Raw genomic sequence first — 13,831 nt, 5'->3', positions numbered from 1 at the left:
TATATTGTACACCTATAAGTTATATAATATTGTACATCAACTATACTTCAATTTAAAAAATTGTCAGTTTTGGGCAATGTCACATGATTAACTTTCTGTTCTCAAGTGATCATCCAGTAGACCTGTCATCAACCGACCACATTACCTGGATGAACTGAGCTCCATAAAGAAAACCATCTAGTGTGCTGATAAGAGCTGAGTGCTGCAGCTGGACTCATGGGGTTTCAGTTCCAGCTCCACAGTTGTATGATCTTAGACAAGGAACCTAATCAATGGAAGCCTCTGTTTAGTAATCTAAAAAGTGGGGGAATAACAGCATCTACCTTGGAATTTTTGAAAAGATTAAATGAGACAATCTACATAAAAATATGTCATGCATACAAATATGGCCAATAAATGTTAGCAACTCTTATTTTTATCATAAATAAATTAGTTACAAACAGCTGATAATTAAATAAAACCTTTTTACTTAATTGCTGCATTTTTGGTGTCCCAATTTTGAGTACTGACACACAAAAGAATATTCTTTATTAAGAATGCACCAGCTGTGAAACAAACACTACAGACTAACTTTTTTGGTTGTTGTTCTGTCCCAAATGAATGAAATTCATCCAGTTGAACACAAACTGCTTCGTTTTCAAATTTTAAACAAACATTTGCCTTAGACTTATGATGAAGAGGTTGAGGGATTTGGGTAATTCTCTATCTGTCTTGAAGAGCTTGGCGGACATTTTAGTATATTTTTTTTAACCACCATCAAGGGTACTGGGCAGCTCACTAACAGTCTGTTGAAAAGGATTCTGAAGTCTGGTTGTTATCCAGGTCATCTCATAATTTAACTTCTCTTCACCCAATCATTAAAATGTCAGGTAATATCCCAGCCACTGTTGAAACTCTTTTATGTTTGAGGCTCGAACTGATGGAAAACAAATCTTAATGCCTCAGGACAGGCTGGGTCCAAACCTTCCAAAGAGTGTAATAAATATATTCAAACTCTTAAGAATTTAGAAAATAAATTTCTCTTGCATGACACAAATAAATAAGACCAATTTGAGATGGTGAATAGCCATCTCAAATTGGTTGGGAACTGTCCTGTTCCATCTCAGAGAGAACAGCATCTTTGTCCTGGCTCCTTTTCAGCTCATAATGAAGTGTTTCAGAGGATGAAGTAGTTAGTCTTTGGAGGCCCCTGAAATACAGGATAAATTCCAAGCTAAATACCGAAAAGGATGGTGCCCCCCAAATTTCCCATTTTTATTAGAGATTTCAAGTAGGAATAACCAACAATAAGATTTTCAAGCTGTTAGAACTTAGGGCCAAAGAGCGAGCTTGAGCCTTCTGACATGGAGAAATAGCACTGCAGCGCAGTGGGAAAGCAGAGTCTGCAAGATGAGACAGTCCAAAGCTGGGCTGAATTCTCTCCTTTGAACATTGAGGATTTTCATGTTCTGGTACTTTTAATGCATACTTCCTTCAGGCTTTACTCCAGTGCTTCATACTAGATCTTGCATATGCTTTTTCTTTGCTAAGTATATTCTGAAGCCAGATGGAAAACTACGCCATTTCCCTTTGTCCCAGATGTAGGAAATATGAAAGCTTATACACTGATATGGAATAGATTTTAACAGCTCATGAATCTCAGAACATGGCTGTGATGAGTCCTTCCTAAAAGGCAATGCAACATAAAACAGAAATTCCTACCCGAAACCCCTATAACATTTTGTTGCAGGCTGTAGCACAAGAGATTGTGCAAGGTAACTAGTAACACACTCTACTTCCTATGTGATTTCTGGTTTGTCTTCTATTACTTGCCAAAACTGGGCTACAATTCTTTAGCAGAGTTCTCCACAAAAAAAGAGAAACATGCAGAGAAGTGTAAAAATGGTTCTAAAGGGCCAGCACAAGCAGATGAGTAACTACCTGTGAAAGAAAGAAGCAATCACTGACACTGTCTTGCTTCACACCAGGCCATAGCTAAACAATTATTGTTACTGTTGGGATCTGGAAGACAACTTGTTTGAGAGCCTTCTGAAAATTATTTGATGTATCTATTTAGGTTTTAAAAAAAAAATTTTACCCCCAATTCCAGCACAACTTTCCATGAATCTGAAATACACTTGTAAAAATATACTAAATATTTTTATATAAATGGGACTATCCCTAGTACTTCTGTGATATTCTAGTGGTGGGGCATGGTAGGGAAGAACAGGCATCAGAGCCAGGAGGCCAGCTTACTCATCTCCTACCAGCTCTGCCCCACCACTGGCTCTGCAACCTTGGGAAAATTGCTTGAAACCTCTAAGCCTTAGTTTTAGTGGTGGTAATAGCTTCCCTTCTTATTTCAGGGTTGATGTGAAAATCAAATGTCATAACTTATGTGAAAGCACCATAATAATACAAAATTATTACAAATAATGACAATTAAAACATGATGGGGAAAGATATGTCAGAATCAAGCTTTTACCCTTCTTAGAAAGGGGACATTTCTCTAAGGCTTTCAACCTACTGAGGAACTGTTTCATGCAAGGTGATGGAATCCAGGCATGATTCCTTCCTTCTAAAAAGTTGAAAGGAAGACTGAGCCAGCAGAGAGCACGTAGCATCAATTCTTCTCTGTCCTCCTCTACTTGGGAGAGGTTGGAATACCTATTTTTTTAATCATTTCATTTTTTTTAAAAGACAAATATTTACCAGCCTAAAGTCCTGAAGTTCAGAGTGGTTAATCATCCTATTGCCAGCCCTGTTCAAGACAGATAAGGTTACATAAAAGGAGAAGCCAGATAAGCACCCCACTTTTGAATAGAGACCACTGCTTTTTAATTAAGAATAAGAAACTAACCCAAGCTGTAACTTCAAGAAATGGGGTTTAAAGCCTGCACATTTTAAATCTGAAAATAACAATCAGTTAACTACGATAAGAAAAGAAAAAAAAAAGGCTTAAAAATGTCCTTTCAATTTTTCTTTTTAAATAGTCTTTCCAACCCCTCCAAAATACAACCTCTTCTAAAACTATATATTCTCTGTGACTCCCAGTATGGTAGATATGCTTATTTTTCCTATATCAGAAATTACTAGGATTACCTGTGTGGTCCCAGAGGATCCCTGGCTCTGTCACCAAAGATGGCAGGAAAAGAATAACAGATATCAGGCAAACATCTTCCTGCCTGTGCTGCCAGGATCTTATCATACAATTAGTAGACTGGACTTCTGAACAAGTATGTGACCTTGAATGAGTTCTTTCAGTTCTCTGGTTCTTGTTTTCTTCTCTGAAATTGTGCCTAACTCATTGGGTGGTTAAAAGAATAAAGGCTTTAATATATGTAATGTGCTTAGAAAAGCATCTGGCACATAGTAAGCACTACATAGGTATGTGCTGCATACCATTGACACAGGTTTGGTAAGAAGCAAGGGGAAAGGGTGCAGCAAAAACTGAAACTTAAAGATTAGATTCAAACTAAGCTCTTTAACTTCTTATTATAATTATTATTTGAGTTTTAAAATAATGAAACTATGTAACTGTAGAAGAAAATATAAAATATAATAACTTCCTCTATAACCTGGAATTGGAGGAAATTTTCCTAATTATGACTCAAATTCCAAAAGCAATATACCAAAAAGTAAGAAAAATCAAATGATCATTTCAAAGATACATAAGATACATTTAATATTAAACATCTATTCATGATTTTTTTAAAAAAAAAAACTTTTAACAAACTAGAAATAGAAGGAACTTTCCTTAATCTGATAGGAAGAATATTTTATGCTCTCCAGTTGCCCTTCCATTTTCCTCTTTCTTTTTCTCTTGCCTCTTTTTAGGCTATTTGTCTCTTTCTCTTTCTGCTTTTTTCCCTATTCTTTTAGTGGTTTTCCTAAAAATTATAAAATACAAAACTAACTTGTAAAAGTCAAAAGTTAATCAGTATTCCAATAGCTTTACCCTAAGTGTATTTGTTTCTTTTAAAGTACAGATCCTAGATCATGTTTATAGCTCTTATTTACAAAATTTTATTTTTAATAATTTTAGACTTATAAAAAACTTAAAAATAGTATGAGTTCCCATATACCCTTTACCTATATAACATCTTACAGAACCAGGGTACAATTATCAAAACCAGGAAATTAACATTGGCATAATAAAACTAGCTAGTTAAACTTATAGACTTTATTCAAATTTCACCAGTTTTTCTGCTAGCACCCCATTTCTTTTCCAAGATCCAATACGGAATTCCAGATTGTATTCAGTTGTTAATGCTCCTTAGTCTCCTCTAATCTATAAGAGTTGCTCAGTCTTTCATGACCTTGATGCTTTTGAGACAAACTAATGAGTTATCTTCCGAAACAGTTTTCAGTTTGGGTTTGTCTGATGCTTTCTCATGATTATACAGAGGATGTGAGTTTTTGTCAAGAATACCAGAGAAGAGATAGCCTCATCCACCAGAGGGCAGACAGCAGAAGCAAGAAGAACTACAATCCTGCAGCCTGTGGAACGAAAACCACATTCACAGAAAGACAGACAAAATGAAAAGGCAGAAGACTATGTCCCAAATGAAGGAACAAGATAAAACCCCAGAAAAACAACTAAATGAAGTAGAGACAGGCAACCTTCCAGAAAAAGAATTCAGAATAATGATAGTGAAGATGATCCAGGACCTTGGAAAAAAAATGGAGGCAAAGATCAAGAAGATGCAAGAAATGTTTAACAAAGACCTAGAGGAATTAAAAAACAAACAGAGATGAACAATATAGTAACTGAAATGAAAAATACATTAGAAGGAATCAATAGCAGAAAAACTGAGGCAGAAGAATGAATAAGTGACCTGGAAGACACTATGGTGGAAATCACTGCTGTGGAACAGAATAAAGAAAAAAGAATGAAAAGAAATGAAGACAGCCTAAGAGACCTCTGGGACAACACTAAACGCACCAACATTCGCATTATAGGGGTCCCAGAAGGAGAAGAGAGAGAGAAAGGACCTGATAAAATATCTGAAGATATTTTAGTCAAAAATTTCCCTGACATGGGAAAGAAAATAGCCACTCAAGTCCAGGAAGTGCAGAGAGTCCCAGGCAGAATAAACCCAAGGAGAAACATGCTGAGACACATAGCAATCAAATTGACAAAAATTAAGACAAAGAAAAATTATTAAAAGCAACAAGGGAAAAATGACAAATAACATACAAAGGAACTCCCATAAGGGTAACAGCTGATTTCTCAGCAGAAACTCTGCAAGCCAGAAGGGAATGGCATGATATATTTAAAGTGATGAAAGGGAAGAACCTACAACCAAGAATACTCTACCCAGCAAGGATCTCATTCAGATTCGATGGAGAAATCAAAAGCTTTACAAACAAGCAAAAATTAAGAGATTTCAGCCACCAAACCAGCTCTACAACAAATGCTAATGGAATTTCTCTAAGTGGGAAACACAAGAGAAGAAAAGGACCTACAAAAAGAAAACAATTAAGAAAATGGTAATAGGAACATACATATTGATAATTACCTTAAATGTGAATGTATTAAATACTCCAACCAAAAGACACAGACTGTATCAATGGACACAGAAACAAGACCCATATATATGCGGCCTACAAGAGACCCACTTCAGACCTAGGGACACATACAGACTGAAAGTGAGGTGATGGAAAAAAGATATTCCATGCAAATGGAATCAAAAGAAAGCTGGAGTAGCAATACTCATATCAGATACAATAGACTTTAAAATAAAGAATGTTACAAGAGACAAGGAAGGACACTATATAATGATTAAGGGATCAATCCAAGAAGAAAATATAACAATTATATATATACGCACCCAACATAGGAGCACCTCAATACATGACGCAAATGCTAACAGCTATAAAAGAGGAAATCAACAGTAACACAATGAAAGTGGGGGACTGTAACACCTCACTTACACAAAAGGACAGATCATCCAGACAGAAAATTAATAAGGAAACACAAGTTTTAAATGACACAATAGACCAGATAGATTTAATTGATATTTATAGGACATTCCATCCGAAAACAGCAGAGTACATTTCCTTCCCAAGTGCTCATGGAATATCCTCCAGGACAGATCACATCTTGGGCCACAAATCAAGCCTTGGTAAATTTAAGAAAACTGAAATCGTATCAACCATCTTTCCCAACCACAACATTATGAAATTAGAAATAAGTTACAGGAAAAAAAAATGTAAAAAACACAAACAAATGGAGGCTGAACAATACACTACTAACTAACAAAGAGACCAATGAAGAAATCAAACAGGAAATCAAAAAGTATCTAGAGACAAATGGCAATGAAAACATGACGATCCAAAACCTATGGGATGCAGCAAAAGCAGTTCTAAGAGGGAAGTTTACAGCAATACAATCCTACCTCAAGAAACAAGAACCATCTCAAATAAACAACCTAACCTTACAGCTAAAGGAACTAGAGAAAGAAGAACAAACAAAACCCAAAGTTAGTAGAAGGAAAGAAATCATAAAGATCAGAGCAGAAATAAATGAAATAGAAACAAAGAAAACAAGAGCAAAGATCAATAAAACTAAAAGCTGGTTCTTTGAGAAGATAAACAAAATTGATAAACCCTTAGCCAGACTTATCAAGAAACAGAGGGAGAGGACTCAAATCAATAAAATTAGAAATGAAAAAGGAGAAGTTACAATGGATACTGCAGAAATACAAAGCATCGTAAGAGACTACTACAAGCAACTCTATGAGAATAAAATGGACAACCTGGAAGAAATGGACAAATTCTTGGAAAGGTCTAAACTTCCAAGGCTGAACCAGGAAGAAATAGAAAATATAAACAGACCAATCACAAGTAATGACATTGAAACTGTGATGAAAAAATCTTCCAACAAACAAAAGTCCAGGACCAGATGGCTTCACAGGTGAATTCTATCAAATATTTAGAGAAGAGTTAACACCTGTCCTTCTCAAACTCTTCCAAAAAATTGCAGAGGAAGGAACACTCCCAAACTAATTCAACAAAGCCACCATCACCCTGATACCAAAACCAGAAAAAGATACTACAAGAAAAGAAAATTACAGACTGATATCACTGATGAATATAGATGCAAAACTCCTCAACAAAATACTAGCAAACAGAATCCAACAGCACATTAAAAGGATCATAAACCATGATCAAGTGGGATTTATCTCAGGGATGCAAGGATTCTTCAATATATGCAAATCAATCAATGTGATACACCATATTAACAAACTGAAGGATAAAAACCATATGATCATCTCAGTAGATGCAGAAAAAGCTTTTGACAAAATTCAACACCCATTTATGATAAAAACTCTCCAGAAAGTGGGCATAGAGGGAACCTACCTCAACATAATGAAGGTCATGTAAGACAAACCCACAGCAAACATCATTCTTCTTTTTTTTTTTTTTTTTTTTTTTTTTTTTTTTTTTTTGCTGTACGCGGGCCTCTCACTGCTGTGGCCTCTCCCGCTGCGGAGCACAGGCTCCGGACACACAGGCTCCGCGGCCATGGCCCGCGGGCCCAGCCGCTCCGCGGCATGTGGGATCTTCCGGGATCGGGGCACGAACCCGTGTCCCCTGCATCGGCAGGCGGACTCTCAACCACTGCGCCACCAGGGAAGCCCTAAACATCATTCTTAATGGTGAAAAACTGAAAGCATTTCCTCTAAGATCAGGAAGAAGACAAGGATATCCACTCTTGCCACTATTATTCAACATAGTTTTAGAAGTCCTAGCCATGGCAATCACAGAAGAAAAAGAAATAAAAGGAATATGAATTGGAAAAAAAGAAGTAAAACTGTCACTGTTTGCACATGATATGAAACTATACATAGAAAATCCTAAAGATGCCACCAGAAAACTACTACAGATAATCAATGAATTTGGAAAAGTTGCAGGTACAAAATTAATGCACAGAAATCTCCTGTATTCCTATACACTAACGATGAAAGATCAGAAAGAGAAATTAAGGCAAAAATCCCATTCACCATTGCAACAAAAAGAATAAAATACCTAGGAATAAACCTACCTGAGGAGGTAAAAATCCCGTACTCAGAAAACTATAAGACACTGATGAAAGAAATCAAAGATGACACAAACAGATGGAGAGATATACCCTGATCTTGGAAGAATGAATATAGTGAAAATGACTATACTTCCCAAAGCAATCTACAGATTCAATGTAATCCCTATCAAATTACCAATGGCATTTTTTTTACAGAACTAGAACAAAAAATCTTAAAATTTGTATGGGGACACAAAAGACCCCAAATAGCCAAAGCAATCTTGAGAAAAAAAGACACGGAGCTGGAGGAATCATACCCCCTGACTTCAGACTATACTACAAAGCTACAGTAATCAAGGCAGTAGGGTACTGGCACAAAAACAGAAATATAGATCAATGGAATAGGATAGAAAGCACAGAGATAAACCCACACACCTATGGTCAACTAATCTGTGACAAAGGAGGCAAGGATATACAATGGAGAAAAGGCAGTCTCTTCAATAAGTGGTGCTGGGAAAACTGGACAGCTACATGTAAAAGAATGAAATGAGAACACTTCCTAACACCATACACAAAAATAAACTCAAAATGGATTAAAGACCTAAATGTAAGACCAGACACTATAAAACTCTTAGAGGAAAACACAGGAAGAACACTCTTTGACATAAATCACAGCAAGATCTTTCTTGACCCACCTCCTAGAGAAATGGAAATAAAAAAAAAAATAAACAAATGGGACCTAATGAAACTTAAAGCTTTTGCACAGCAAAGGAAACTATAAACAAGACGAAAAGACAACCCTCAGAATGGGAGAAAATATTTGCAAAAGAATCAACGGACAAAGGAATAATCTCCAAAATATATAAACAGCTCATGCAGCTCAATATTAAAAAACAACCCAATCAAAAAACAGGCAGAAGACCTAAATAGACACTTCTTCAAAGAATTCATACTGATGGCCAAGAGGCACATGAAATGCTGTTCAACACCACTAATTATTAGAGAAATGCAAATCAAAACTACAATGTGGTATTACCTCACACTGGTTAGAATGGGCATGCATCATCAGAGAATCTACAAACAATAAATGCTGGAGAGGGTGTGGAGAAAGGGAAACCTTTTGCACTGTTGGTGGGAATGTAAATTGATACAGCACTATGGAGAACAGTATGGAGATGCCTTAAAAAACTAAAAATAGAAATACCATATGACCCAGAAATCCCACTATTAGGCACATACCCAGAGAAAACCATAATTCAAAAAGACACATGCATCCCAATGTTCATTGCAGCACTATTTACAATAGCTAGGACATGGAAGCAACCTAAATGCCCATCCACAGATGAATGGATAAAGAAGATGTGGTACATATATACAATGGAATATTACTCAGCCATAGAAAGGAACAAAATTGGGTCATTTGTAGAGACATGGATGGACCTAGAGACTGTCATACAGAGTGAAGGAAGTCAAAAAGAGAAAAACAAATATCGTATATTAATGCATATATGTGGAATCTAGAAAAATGGTACAGATGAACCAGTTTCCAGGGCAGAAATAGAGACACAGATGTAGAGAACAAACATATGGACACCAAGAGGGGAAAGCAGTGGAGGGATGAATTGGGAGATCGGGATTTACATATATACACTAATACGTATAAAATAGATAACTAATAAGAACCTGCTGTATAGCACAGGGAATTCCACTTTGTTGTACAGTAGAAAACAACACAACATTGTAAAACAACTGTATTCCCCCCCCCCCAAAAAAATACCAGAGAAGTGATACTTGTGTGCTTCTCAGTGCCTCATACTGGGCGTACATGTCGTTGATAGATCTTACTGCAAGTAATGTTAACTGTGATCATTTGGTTAAGGTGGTATCTACCAGCTTTCCCTGCTCTAAAGTAATATTTTCGCCTTTCGAGTTAATAAATAAATTGGGGGGGATACTTGGAGACTATGCAAATATCCTATTTCTCCTCAAACTTTCTCCCATTGATTTTAGCAACCACTGGTGGATCTCACCTGAAATTATTATTATTGTGATGTCTCTCTAATGGTGATTTTGTATTTCCCTCACTCCTTCTACATTTATTAAATGGAATTATACTATAAGGAAGAGCTGTCCCTCCTCCTCCATTTATTTATTCAATTATTTATTTATGTCAATATGAGTTCATCAACATTTATTTTATTCAGTGGGTTATAATCCAACACTATCATTATTTATTTTGTTGCTCAGAATTGTTCCAGCTTTGGCTGTTGGGAGCTCCTTGAGGCTGGCTTCTCTGTCTTTTGAACATGTTTTCAGGCTTTCTGGCATAGTAAGATGCTCCAGGCTCATCATGTGTTTTCTTGCCTCTGGTCTGGAATCAACTCCTTTCCCAAGGAGCATTGGTTCCTTTTTAGGTTGTTATTCAAGTTTTAAAATTTCTAATTCTTTTTTCTTCTAGATGAAAGAGCTATTGCTGTTTATTTTTAAGGTAAAGATCCCTTGCATTTGGATATCCTTTGAATCTTGAGAAATGCTTTTCCACACACAGTACAATACTTACGATAGAGAAAGTAAGAAAAGCAGAATATACTACTACTTTTAAAAATAAGCATGCATTACCCATATAATTAGCCTTGTTCCTTTTATTAAAGATGGTAAACAAAACTTGGGTACTAGGAATGCTTACTCCTGTTAGTATGTTGTTGCTTCTGGCCTTCTCAGCAGAGCAAGGGAATATTATACATACTCACCACATGCACACACACACACACACACACACAGCTATTTTGCTTTTGTATCCATGTTTCTGTGTGTGTGTGTGTGTATATATATATATATAAACAAATATATACTAAAAAAACATGAGTTCATACTAATACCTATGCTTTCAGTCCAATACTACTTCCCCCTTCCATAATTCTAACCTCTTTGTTTCAAAACTGACAACCCACACCTGTACAAGAAACACTAACTTGATTACCGTATTTTCCCTTAGCTTCACAATATCCAGTCAAAATACTGTTTTCCAGAATTACCCAGGTTAGTGTTTTTCTTTCCCACTCTCTTCACTGTGGATATGTTATTAATTCACAATAAAGTTAGACTCACCTGTTACATTTTGGATTCCCCCATATCCTGGTTTTATTTACCTATTTATTTTTGGAGAGGGAGTATGCAAAAGATTACTGTGGTTCCAGGAGTCAAGGTAATATTCAAAGGAGTTCTTGGAAAAGAATTGTTCCCTCCTCATCTCTGCTATCATGTTCCCAGGTCCCCACTTCTTTCCACCCCTCTCCCATTTACTCCCTATAGGTAACCAATCTCTTTAGTTCTTGGTTTATCCTTCCTGTATTTGTCTTGCACGAATAAGCAGACACATGTATATTACCTTATATACCTTCCTTCTTACCTTAAGGGACGATTACTGTAATACTATTCTGTATTTCACCTTTTTAATTAACCATATACACTGTTCAAAATGTTTTGAAGTTAAGTTCTCATATAAAATTAGAAGAGAGATTCTAAAACTGAGGGAATATGTGACACATGATGACATTGGCAAAACCACCATGGAAACAGTAAGGAAAAGTCACAATAATTCATTTACACACTCAATTCAAGAAATACTTTTCAAGCATACACTATATTCCAGGAACCAGAAGTTTCAACATCTTTAACCATAAGGAATTTACAGCCTGGAGGGGAAAGTTGAGAGTAAAAAGACAATTCTAATACATTGGGGTAAGTGCTATGATAGGGGTACTTTATAGGGGTATATAGGAGAAACACAAAACCTTGATTTGGTGAATGGGAGGAAGGAAGTGGAGATGTCAGAGTTTCTGGAAGAGATACCATGCAAGCCGAAATGTGAAGGTCAATTAGGAATTGGCTGGGCAAAAGTAGTAAGGTAGGAAGAGGCAGGGACTGCAAAAATAAGGCCTTGTCCAAATGTGGTGGGGTTTTTTTTTTGATGTTTTAGTTTAAATTTTATTTCCTGCCCCCAAACATCCATTAAGCCCCCAGGAGAAGGAAAAGGGGATGTGACTAGCAATAGAGAGAAACTTTCTTCACAAAAATGGCCATGGCAAGCTTAGGCACTTTTGGTGAAATCTCTCTGGGAAGTACTGGCAGAGGAATAAAAGGCAAACTGACACAGAAGTATTGCTTGGTGTGCATTTCCAGGCTCTGCCTTCTTTCTCATCTCTTGGTGGCAGGTGGAGGAAGAGGAGAAAAGGTTAAACTTTTTTATAAACTGGCAGAATAAGCTTATAACATCCTCTCACTATCTCTGCATAGGTTCTAGTCTCTGCAGCACTACATAAGCTTTGCCCAAAGTAATGAACAGTTGAAAGTCAAATGTAATACTTCACCAAACAACTTAAAAATGCTTGCACACTGGAAAGGATTAAGTTGCAGAGAACACAAATGGACCCAGAGCAACTTTTGCCAAAAGAGAATATTGTGCTAAACGTACAGCCATAGCTCTTTTCCATATGAAGAAACAGTCAGAAGGATAAAAGAACTTGGTCAAAATCACACAAGTAAGTAGGACAGAATCTGGTCTGTCTGTCCTAAGGGTTGTGTTCTTTAACCACCAGGCTAGCTTTTCTCAAATCTGATTCATGCACAGAATAACTATACACCTCTGTTTGCCTTGAATATTCCCTGTTTATACGTATGCCTGCTGCAGTTTTTAATATTGCCCACTTTGACTCCCAAAAGCAACCGAGAATACATAATAATTTGGTCACTCTATCCATGGACCACTGTGGTGGGACTGCCCAGGAAGCTTACTAAAAGTGCAGCTTCCTGAGCCCTACTCTAGATCTTGATAAGTTTTCTTAGGGTTGGCTCAAGAATCCAGGTACAAGTCTTTTAAAATGCTTTTGTGGAACCCCCCAGGTGAGTCTCTCACTCTTGTAAGTTAATAAACCATTTATTCTGCCTTCCCCAGATGCCCAGCCAGGTCCTGTTAAGGTAGGAGTCCCCCCGCCACATCAGAGGGATGCTCCCAGTCAAGTAATCTCTGGAGCCTTGGAGAATCTGAATGGTCTCATGCTGGCCCACCTGCCATGACAAACCTCCTCCAGAGCATTCCCCTTCACATTTTACATTCTACCACTCCCAAAGGCAGTCCGCTCCAATGAGGCCTGACATCGTCTGTCCTAACGTGCACCCGCTGATTCAAGCAGTTTAGGAACAGAAGGTGCTGTGGTTCTCAACCAGGGTGGCCCAACCTCTAAAATGGTAGTCTAAGCAGTCTCTACCTCCTGGGCACATCACCTCTGCAACAGCCCCATTAAACGAATGTCCCATCTTTGCTTTTTCAAGGTAGGCAACAGGGAGTCCCCTCCTAAAGAAGGTTCTCTCTCATTGCCACACTATCAAAGGCTGCCCCAAATGTTCCTTCCTGTGGGCCTGATCAGGCTAAGGGCAGAGTTGTCTCTTTCCTTCTCTGAGTCGGACCAAATCGTCTTAGTAACACCTCTTCAGTGTTGACCATGTTTTTCACAGGGGCTGCTGCTGAGCTTTTATCTCATCCTTTCATGGTGGAGAGAGAGGATTCTAATGATTTTTACTTCTAGGGGAGAGGGGAGTGTAGTGATTATGTTGTCATTTTGTATTATGTCCTTTTGTCATTTGAAATTTGTTTTCAATTTCATATTAAAATGGGCCCACCATTCCCACTTTGTGAGGTCATTCAGCACCCTCATTTTGCACCTTTAACATCTCTCTCAGTATCACTTGGAAATGTTTGAAATGGCATGAGCTTGTCCTCACATTCCTGTTAGCTGTAAACCCGGAGCCCTGACATGAACCTATCCA

At 37.3% G+C, this 13,831-nt stretch overlaps 1 protein-coding gene across 8 annotated transcripts in view; it reads right to left on the bottom strand.

Moving 5' to 3' along the window:
- The window catches only part of BBS9 (Bardet-Biedl syndrome 9), a 479,004-nt gene that overhangs the window by 23,878 nt on the left and 441,295 nt on the right, over window positions 1-13,831 (bottom strand). The gene's annotated exons all lie outside the window — the stretch shown is intronic.

This window comes from Mesoplodon mirus (genome assembly GCF_964341445.2).
Source record: "Mesoplodon mirus genome assembly, chromosome: 9".
Classification (NCBI taxonomy): domain Eukaryota; kingdom Metazoa; phylum Chordata; class Mammalia; order Artiodactyla; family Ziphiidae; genus Mesoplodon; species Mesoplodon mirus.
This window is presented reverse-complemented; position numbering and strand designations above follow the sequence as displayed.